Genomic DNA, 10,024 nt, shown 5'->3' with positions numbered 1-10,024 from the left:
AAAAGCCCTGGTATTTGGCAAAGACTGTGCCACACACTCGCACCACGTTCAACCCTCACAATGAACACGACTGCAGTCTCAGCAACTGGGTTTGCTGGCTGCGTGATGTCATCAATGGGTTCATTGTTACACAATAATACAGAAAGACAAGTTAAACCATGGCAATCGCTCTGATGTCACAATGAGACCCCCCCAAACACCCCCCCCCCACATTTTGGAATGAATGTACTCAAGGGGCAGTTTATATTTGAGGGTCTCCCACCAACCATTGTGGTCGGGGCAGCCATGTAGACTCCTCTTGTCATTGCCCCTCCCTTCCAGGTAGTCTGCACCCACCTGGATTGGGTGCCGGGGGCTATGAGCAGATCGGGGAAGTGATTGATACCTTCCTCTATGAGGTGGTGTGATAAGACCCACCGTGCCCCCCGAAAACAGCCCAATCCGGCCTGTCTGTAAGAAAAATGGCACGTGGTGAATGATACTGTAAATTGGACAAATTCACTCCCTCCCCCCAACTCACTCTTGCTGCAGTCGTTTCCGATGTGGTTAAATTGGTGGAAGATATCACGGGCAGGGACGACAAACTCTGGTATGCCATGATCAGCCTCGACAATGTCTTCTTCTCTAACCCATTAAGCCCCAACTCCCAGGACAATAGTGGACAATAGTGCCCTTCGGGCAGGCTGACCAGGACAGCTCCATTCAGTGGCTGAAATACCTGTCTTCCATTTATGGAACACCAGAGAATTGTGCTGGCTTCCTGCTGGGAAGATCACATTCAGAGAGTACAGTTTTGTGTTGGACGTGAAGATGAATGGAAGATAGTAAATTCTGTGACAAAGCGCCGTCCAACTTATGACACATTGACATCCTTCACCTTGCTGAAGAAAGGGTTAAGCTACCGTAAACCAAAAGTTAACAATGCATAGTGATTCCCAAAAGTGGGCGCTGCCTCCCCTCTATGGGAATTTAAGAGACCCTTAGACAGGCACCTAGATTAGCGAAAAATAGAGGGTCACAAGGTAGGAAGAGTTTAGTATTTTATTTTGGAAGGAATATATGCGTCTGCACAACATTGAGAGCATAAGGGTCTCTACTTTGCTGTAGTGTTCTATGTTCTAAGGACACCATTCTTTTCACCTCCAAAGAATAGGCACCTGACCTGGCTTGCCTTCTTTATAAAATAAATGATTTGCATTTGTATAAGTGGAGAATATACTGTGGTGAAATGCTATTACAGCTCTAGGTCACCAGGACCACCACCTGACTACCTCATATATAAAGCCGACCAGTCCTAGGCTCCTCCATTCTGACCTAGGCTTGAACAGAGTCAAGAACTTGCTTTATATATTTGTCAATTAAAACTAGCATTTAACTTGCACTCTGTCTTGTGTGGTTGATCTTAGTCACAATTTAATAGACTAACTGGGATGAAAGCTTCTTCTGCCCTCGTCCACCTCTCAACTCCACCGAAAACTTATCTAAGGACCTGGAAATGGAGATGCTTCCCACACCGTGAAACCAAGTACGGACCAGATGAAGAGCTGTGGGACCGAAATTGTCATGGAGAGAAGGACTCACCCAGCGACCGTGGACTATGAGGGGGACAGAAGTATGCTGGAGCAGGTAAAGAGTGGCCAAGAGGCCCACCTGTTAGTTAATTCAACGGATCTGGGATTGGTCATGCAACCACATGGGTTTCTGACTTATAATTAAGGATCGTGACAAGTACAGGCAGAAGGCATACGACAAGTTGCCCTCCTGAGCACGATCTACTGCCAGGATCTCCTGGATGGGTTGCTATCTCTGAGACACCCCTAGCAAACCCCAATTTCCCAGAGGGTGCACACGCGTCCCAGGACCGAGTGTCCGCATGGCGAAGGGATCAGTTGGTAGGTGGCCACTGACAAGCTGACCACAACATTAACCTTATTTTTTTTTCAGGCAGCAGAGGAATGCAATCTAATGTATAATAGGGACAAATATGTCTCTAGCACTAGGTAACTGGCCATCCTGGGATATGTGGTACAGAACAGGGAAAGTCAGCCCGGACCCTGTCCGCATGCACCTGCTCCCTGACCTCCCAGTCCCACACTCACAGTTAACCTTAAAGAGATGATTGGGGCTCTTTGCATATTATGCACAGTGGGTCCCCAACTATGAGGAGAGGGCTTGCCCACTGATAAAAGCCTCCGGTTCCCCACCTGCCCAGCATCTATCAAAGCCTTCACAGATATTAAGGACCTGATTGCAAAAGCAACCCTGCCGTCCATAGATGAGACGATCCCATTCCAAGAGGAGACCGATATATCAGATGTAGCGCTAGCTCTTACACTGAACCAGGAGGGGCGACCGATAGCCTTTTTCTCATGGACCCTACAGTGGTCAGAGGTGAGAGACTCAGCAGTGGAAAAGGAGGCTCAAGCCACTGTGGAAGTGGTAAGGCACTGGAGACATTATCTGGCATGGAAACCTCGTCAGGACCAATGATCCATGGCTTTTACGTTCGACAACCAGAATAACAGAAGATAAAAAAACCAAAAAATCTTGCGCCTGGGGGATAGAATTGTCTAAATATAATTATGACATTCTTTACCATCCAGGGAGGCTCAATGAGCCCCCAGATATGTTGTCCAGGGACAACTGTGAGGCCAGTTTGGCCCCACCAGTCCATGCCGGAATAAATCCCCACCATCCTAGTCCCACTGACCAGCACCTGGTCCATACCCCTCCAATCCTCTCCCCTCCATATAATTATCCAGTTTTTCTTAAATGTAAATAATGTTCCTGCTTCAACCACCTCCGCCGGAAGCTTATTCCACATCCCAACCACCCTATGCGTGAAGAAATTTCCCCTCATGTTCACCTTATAATTTTCCCCTTTCAATCTCAAACCATGGCCTAGGAACATGGGAACATATGAAGTAGGAACAGGAGTAGGCCAAAAATGGCCCATCGAGCCTGCTCCACCATCCAATACGATCATGGCTGATCTAATTTATGACCTAACTCCACCTACCTGCCTTCTCCCCATATCCCTTAATTCCTCTATCATGGCCTCTGGTTTGAATATCCCACACTCTTAATTGAAAAAGCCTATCCACGTTGACTCTCTCTGTCCCTTTTAAAATCTTGAACACCTCCATCAAATCCCCCCCTCAATCTTCTACGCTCCAGAGAAAAAAAGCCTCAGGCTGCTCAACCTTTCTCTGTAACTCAAACCGTGACATCCTGTCAACATTCTCATGAACCTTCTCTGCATTCTCTCTATTTTGTTTATAGTTCCAAATTTGGCCTCACCAATGCTTTGTACAATTTCATCATAACATCCCAACTCTTGAATTCAATAGTCCGATTTATGAAGGCCAACATTCCAAATGCCTTCTTCACCACTCTATCTACCTGAGTATCAACTTTGAGGGTACTATTTACCATAACTCCTAAATCCCTTTGTTGCTCTGCACTCCTCAATTGTCTACCATTCAATGTATATGACCTGTTTAGATTTGCCTTTCCAAAATGCATCACTTCACACTTATCCGTATTAAATCCCATCAGCCATTTCTCAGCCCACTCCTCTACCTTCCTATATCTATTTTTACGCTACGGAAATCTTCCTCACTATCCACAATACCACCAATCTTTGTATCATCTGCAAACTTACTTATCCAATTCACCACCCCTTCTTCCAGATCGTTAATATATATAACAAACAATAGTGGACCCAGAAAGAATCCCACAGGAACTCCATTCGTCACCGGCCTCCAATTTGACAAACAATGTTGTACCACTACACTCTACACCTCCCATCCAACCATTGCTGAATCCATTTCACTACTTCCTTATTTATACCTTAATGCCTCTACCTTTTTACCTAACTTCCTGTCGGGAACTTTGTCAAAAGCTCAGCTGAAGATTAAATAGACAACATCAACAGCCTTCCCTTCATCAATCTTTTTTGTAACCCCCTGTCTTGGGTAAACTTATACCTCTCATTTTGTTCGTTTTAGCTTGGTCACAGTGTTTCAGCTACCGAAAAAAAATAGACACACACACACCGAGAGCAATTCAATTTATCCAAGTCTTTATTACTCAATCCAAAGCTGAATTCACACTACAATATGCAAACCCTTCCCAATTATACTTATCAACGCCTGGACTGGTCCCAACTGCCGAAGCGAGGCAACGACTGAACACTTGTAGTAGGTTGTCGGGGCACCGGTAGCAGCTTCTCTACCTCCCTCGACCGGGACGTTAGCTGGACTCTTGAAGTTCTTCTTCTTGCTGAGAGATGTAGCCACCTCTTCCAGAGTCTCTCTCTTCAGCAGTGGGACCAGGGCTTATATTACCTATAAGTTGTTTACTTTAGATCTTATCTTTTTGAACAAATGGCTTATTATCTTCCTCTTGCTGTGAGATGTTGCCACCTCTTGGAGAGTCTCTCACTTCAGCAGTGGGACCATGGCTCATATCACCCTAAAAGTTGTTTACCTCAAATCCTATCTCTTTGAACAAATGGTTTATTATCTTCCTCTTGCTGAGAGATGTTGTCACCTGTTGGAGAATCTCTCACTTCAGCAGTGGGACCATGGCTCATATAACCCCAAAAGTTGTTTACCTCAAATCCTATTTCTTTGAACAAATGGTTTAATTATCTTCAAGGTCTCCTGACAGTCTGTGACCAACAAATGTAAACTACTCTGGGCCTCATAAGTGTAAATTAGATAATGTCTTTCTATTCAACTGCATCCCAGGGTCCCATGGTGGGTGTCTACTAAATATCCATCCTGGGCTCATGGTGGAATTTAGATTATGTCTGCTGATTCCAAACAAGTTCTCAGCCTTGCAGCTGCAGAAGTAAGAACACAGTTTAATTCTTTCATTATACCCCCCTCGAAAAACTCTATAAGGTTTGTAAAGCATGATCTACCCCTGACAAAACCATGCTGATGTTAGAAACAGAAGTACCTTCACAGAAATGGCTCGAGACAAAAATTGAGAACAAAGAACATTTATTATACAACGATGCAAAGTTGGGTGCTTCTCCTTACCCTGGGAATACCCACATACACTGGGGCTCACCCAACTTTTATACAGTTTATTTCAGTATAGGAATACCCTCCCCCTTACATTCTTCTGCCTCCTGGATAGGTTTGGCATTTGGCAATCCTGCCTGCCTACGTGCTGTTTCTGTGAACTTGGAGCACCAGGGGGGTATCCTGTCGGTGTCACATCATGTCATTAACCTCATTGTCCTTATTCACAAACCTGTCTTTGTTTTAATTTACACCTTCCCAACTCTCAGGGCTACAGCCTCTTCATATGCAGAACTTGCTAATACTGTCTAGGGCTTACTAATTTCATATGCAGAACTTGGTTCTGTCTAGGGATAGGAGACCCTTATCTTATTCAGACTAACTCTACTTCCTACATTCTATCTATTGTCTATCCTTATCTCATTCATACGGTGAACTTGCTGATTCTGTCTAAAGACTAGAAGATTCTTATCTTACTCAGACTGATTCTGCTTCCTACATTCTAATATCCATTTTTTATCCTGTTCATACTGGCTTTATTCATTTACCCATATATCTATATTAGTTTCCTCATCTTCATACTTTATATCAGTTTTACTCATCTCTCACAATCCTCACTTTTCTTTTAGATCAGTGATACTGATCTCTCACAATGATCAGTGTTACTGATCTCTTACTCTGACTACGACCTATCAATCCCTGTTCTTCCAAATATTTGTAAATGCCATCCCTCAGAATACTTTCCATCAACTTACCCACCACAGACATCAGACTCACAGGTCTATAATTTCCAGACTTACATTTGGACCCTTTCTTATGCAGCGGAACAACATGAGCCACCCACAATCCTCTGGCACAACCCCCATGACCAGTGATATCCGAAATATCTCTGTTAATGGCCCCACTATCTCTACACTAGTCTCCCTGAGTGTCCTTACGAATACATTGTCTGGACCCGGAGATTTATCCAACTTTATCTTTATTGACACTGCCATCACTACCTCCTCGGTTATCCTTATATGATTCATGACCACCCCACTATTTTTCTTTACTTCAACTGGTGCAATATTTTTTCCCTAGTGAATACCAAGGAAAATAAATCCTTTAAAATTCCCCCCATCTCCTCTGACTTCTCACATAGCCTACCCTCCCTATCTACAAAGGGTCCAATTTTATCCCTGACTAATCTTTTACTTTTCATGTACCTTTAGAAACCCTTTGGATTTATTCTTATTCTGCCTGACAAAGCCTCGTTGTGCCCCTTTTTGGCCTTTTTAATTTCTTTCTTAAGATTTTTTCTACACTCCTTATAGTCCTCTTTCAATTTCTCAGCTCCCTGCTCTTTATACCTCTTATACACCTCCCTCTTTCTCCTAACCAAATTTCTAATATTCCTCAAAAACCAAGGCTCCCTATCACTTCCAGTCTTTCCTTTGATCCTCACTGGGACATATACTCACTAGGAAGCCTGCCGGGTCTGTGCAGAGTGCAAACCCCTTTTATTCCATGCTCCACAGGCCCATGTTGTAAAGACCACTCGGCCCTTCGAGTGTCTTGGCATAGACTTCAAAGAGCCCCTGCCTTCCATGAACCGAAACGTCTACTTCTTCACTACACCGTTTTCATCCACAGTGACCGGAAGTCTAGTTTCATGAGTGATGAGCTGTGCCAGTACCTGACAGCGAGGGGAATCGCGACCAGTTGCATGACGAGTTATAACCCGAGAGGCAATGGGCGTGGAACACAAAAATGGGGTGTTCTGGAAGGCAGTCCTCCTGGATCTCAAGTCAAAAGGGTGAGCCGTTGAGTACAGGCAGGACGCCCAGCACCGAAGTGCTCCATGCCATTTGGTAGTTACCAACGAGACCCCTCATGAACGTCTGTTCTCAATCCCCAGGAAGTCTGCGTCTGGAATGTCCCAACCAGCATGGCTCACGTTCCCGGGACCGGTACTCCTGTGTAAGCACGTATGGACACACAAGGCCGAAGCCCTGGTCAAGCAGTTCTTTCTCCTATATGCGAACCATAACTACGCCTACGTTAGGTTCGGCAGTGGCAGGGAGAAAACCGTCTCAACCAGGGACCTGGCACCAGCAGGAACACCCACCACTCCACGCCAACCTCCAACATATGACAACGCTGACCAGGCCTACATCCCTATCCCCAGGCAGCTATGGGGCGCGTAGGACCTCCTTGATCACCAGGGGCCAGGTTCAGCCCTGGTGAATGAACATATTTATTTACAATTTTTTTCAAAAATATCCTTAATAAATTTTTCAATATTATAATATATGAAACTGTTTCTTACAAACAATCAACAAAAGCAAAATGGTCCCTCCCTCCCTCCCCCCTTCCAAACAAATGAATCCGCTCACCATCAGAGTTGATAAATCTTTTAAATATATAGTATCCAATTGGGGAAACCATGCTTAAATAAATATAATAGTTGCATTTATAGTCCTTTTTCTTTTTTATGACTGTATTTGGGCCCCAATGTGGTCCAGGTCTGGCTGCAAGATCTTTACAAACGTGTCATATTTGTTCTTTTTGTTAGATGTGACTTTTGCCATGGGTTTCCAGCTGTCCATTTCTGCCGTCCGTTCTGCGATAAGTCGAGGGGAGTCCGACGTCCAAGTGATCGCGCCACTTTTCTTTGCTCCAGCCAATGCTATTTTTATCAATGAGATTTTATATTTGTTCAATTTGTTGCTGACGTCCATCACATTACCTAGTAGATAGCAGTCTGGGCCACCTGTGAAAGCCACTCCTGTTATCCTGGTTAATTTTTCAGTGATGTCTTGCCAAAATGGCCTCACATTCACACAAAACCAAAAAATTCCTGTTTCAGTCCCACATCTTTTTTTGTTTATCATTTACATCAATACAAGCATTAACTCAATAAAGAGAATATCTTATAACAATAGAATACAAAATGATCCCAAACCTTTAATCTATTTTCTCCCCACCCCCTCCCTCCTCCTCCCCAAAGAAAAGAAAGAGTAACCCACCTCAATCTATACAGTTGCTATTATTCCCAGAGTTATTTGATTTTCTAGATAATAATTATTAACCATGAACTAAGAGGAGTGGGTGATGTGGAGGATGTGGATGGACTTTTATTCTCCATATCCATGTACCATTCCCGAGCTGATTCCTTCAACGAGAAGTCTTTTTTTTCTAACGTGACACCGTTTTGCATTTCAATGTCCCATCCCTCGTTACAAAACTCTCTGCTCTCCACGTTAGTACTGCACATTTGTTTACTGCTGCTATGGCTGGACTCAGAAAGTTTGTTTGATGTTTATCCTACTTCAGTTTTTTTATCTGCTTCTCAATCACAAATCACAAATATTCTCACGTCCTTTTGTATTTTTATCTTCTTAATTTGTCCTAATAATATACCGAAATCCTTCCAAAATCCTTCCACTTTTACACAGGTCCAAACCGAATGAAAAAAAAAAGTCCTGATCACCTCATTACATTGAAAACATTTCTCGGAATAATTGTAGATAAGTGCATTTAATTTATATGGAGTATAGCAGAATTGATGTGGAGAATCCTATTTTTGTATCTGGCATTAATCGTATTTGTAACACTCTTGACACAATCTTGACCCTATTTCTTCCTGAATTTGTATATTTCAATCTTCTTTCCCCCTTTGTTTTGATTGATATAAATCCTTTTCCCCATATTATATTTGATGTCAATAAAATCTCCTTCCCATATTTGAAACACATTTCTGATATTTAGCTCATTTCTCTGCTGTAAGATAGAATTGATGTAAAATATTTGACTGAACCTGTTCATGTCCTGCATTTCTAATTGATGTTGTGCTGTCCTTACACCAATCTGACCAGCTGCTTTCTGAAATCATCCCATCCAAGTCCGACTCCCATCTTTCTCCTGACCTCTGCAATCCTGGCTTTGAATTTTCTCTCTGGAGAGCATAACATAAATTTGGGTGTATTCCCCATCCAGACTCTTTGTTCCATTTCACTAATTTTAGGAGGAGTCAATGTTGGTCCCGATCTAAGCGGGAGATAACAGAAGGTCCCACTGGTCACTCCGTATTTGTGTTTAATTGTCTGAAGAATTTCTTCTGTGTAACAGTCTTCAAAATATCTTATATCTCTGTCATAACACAAATTTAATATTCTATTGCCTTTGTTCATATCTTGACACACTGGTGCTTTTCTTGAGATCCCTACGGTTGCTTTCTAAACATACATTAAATTCTTGACACCTTCTGATCGGATGTATCTGTCTTTTTTCTAGTGATTTGACTCTTCATTTATTGATAAAATACTTTGCTTCCCCTCCTACATTGTTGTCAGGTTCGTGTGGGTCCGACAGGTTAAGAACCAGGCCAAAGAATATAGAGATTACAAAAGGTGTAGTTTTAAGGCTTTTGAAGAATATAAAGGTGGATAAGTCTCCGGGACCAGACGGGATCTTCCACAGGACATTGAGAGAAGTGAGGGAGGAAATAGCAGAGGCTCTGGCGGTAATTTTCCAAATGTCATTAGATATGGGGATAGTGCCGGAGAATTGGCGCATTGCGCATGTGGTTCCGTTATTTAAAAAGGGTTCAAGGAGGAAGCCTGGCAACTATCTGCCTGTAAGTTTGACGTCTGTGGTAGGTAAATTAATGGAGAAAATTCTTAGAGATAGTACTTATAAACATCTGGATAGACAGGGTCTGATCAGGAGCACTCAACATGGATTTGTGGGAGGAAGGTCATGTTTGACCAATCTGATTGAATTTTTTGAAGAGGTGACTAGGAATATGGATGAGGGTAGCTCAGTGGATGTTGTCTATATGGACTTCAGTAAGGCCTTCGATAAGGTACCACATGGAAGGTTAGTTAGGAAGGTGCAGCCTTTAGGTATAAATTTTAAGATAGTCAAATGGATTGAACATTGGCTGAAAGGGAGAGGCCAGAGAGTGGTAGTGGATAATTGTCTGTCAGGTTGGAGGCCGGTGACCA

At 43.1% G+C, this 10,024-nt stretch overlaps 1 long non-coding RNA gene across 1 annotated transcript; it reads left to right on the top strand.

Moving 5' to 3' along the window:
• The first annotated feature begins 239 nt into the window (after positions 1–239).
• Positions 240–9,235, top strand: LOC138747926 (uncharacterized). Its single transcript, XR_011347727.1, has 3 exons — positions 240–589; positions 1,407–1,626; positions 7,591–9,235. It is a non-coding gene; the product is annotated as an uncharacterized lncRNA (long non-coding RNA).
• Positions 9,236–10,024: the final 789 nt, after the last annotated feature.

This window comes from Narcine bancroftii, chromosome 13, assembly GCF_036971445.1.
Source record: "Narcine bancroftii isolate sNarBan1 chromosome 13, sNarBan1.hap1, whole genome shotgun sequence".
Taxonomy (NCBI): domain Eukaryota; kingdom Metazoa; phylum Chordata; class Chondrichthyes; order Torpediniformes; family Narcinidae; genus Narcine; species Narcine bancroftii.
This window is presented reverse-complemented; position numbering and strand designations above follow the sequence as displayed.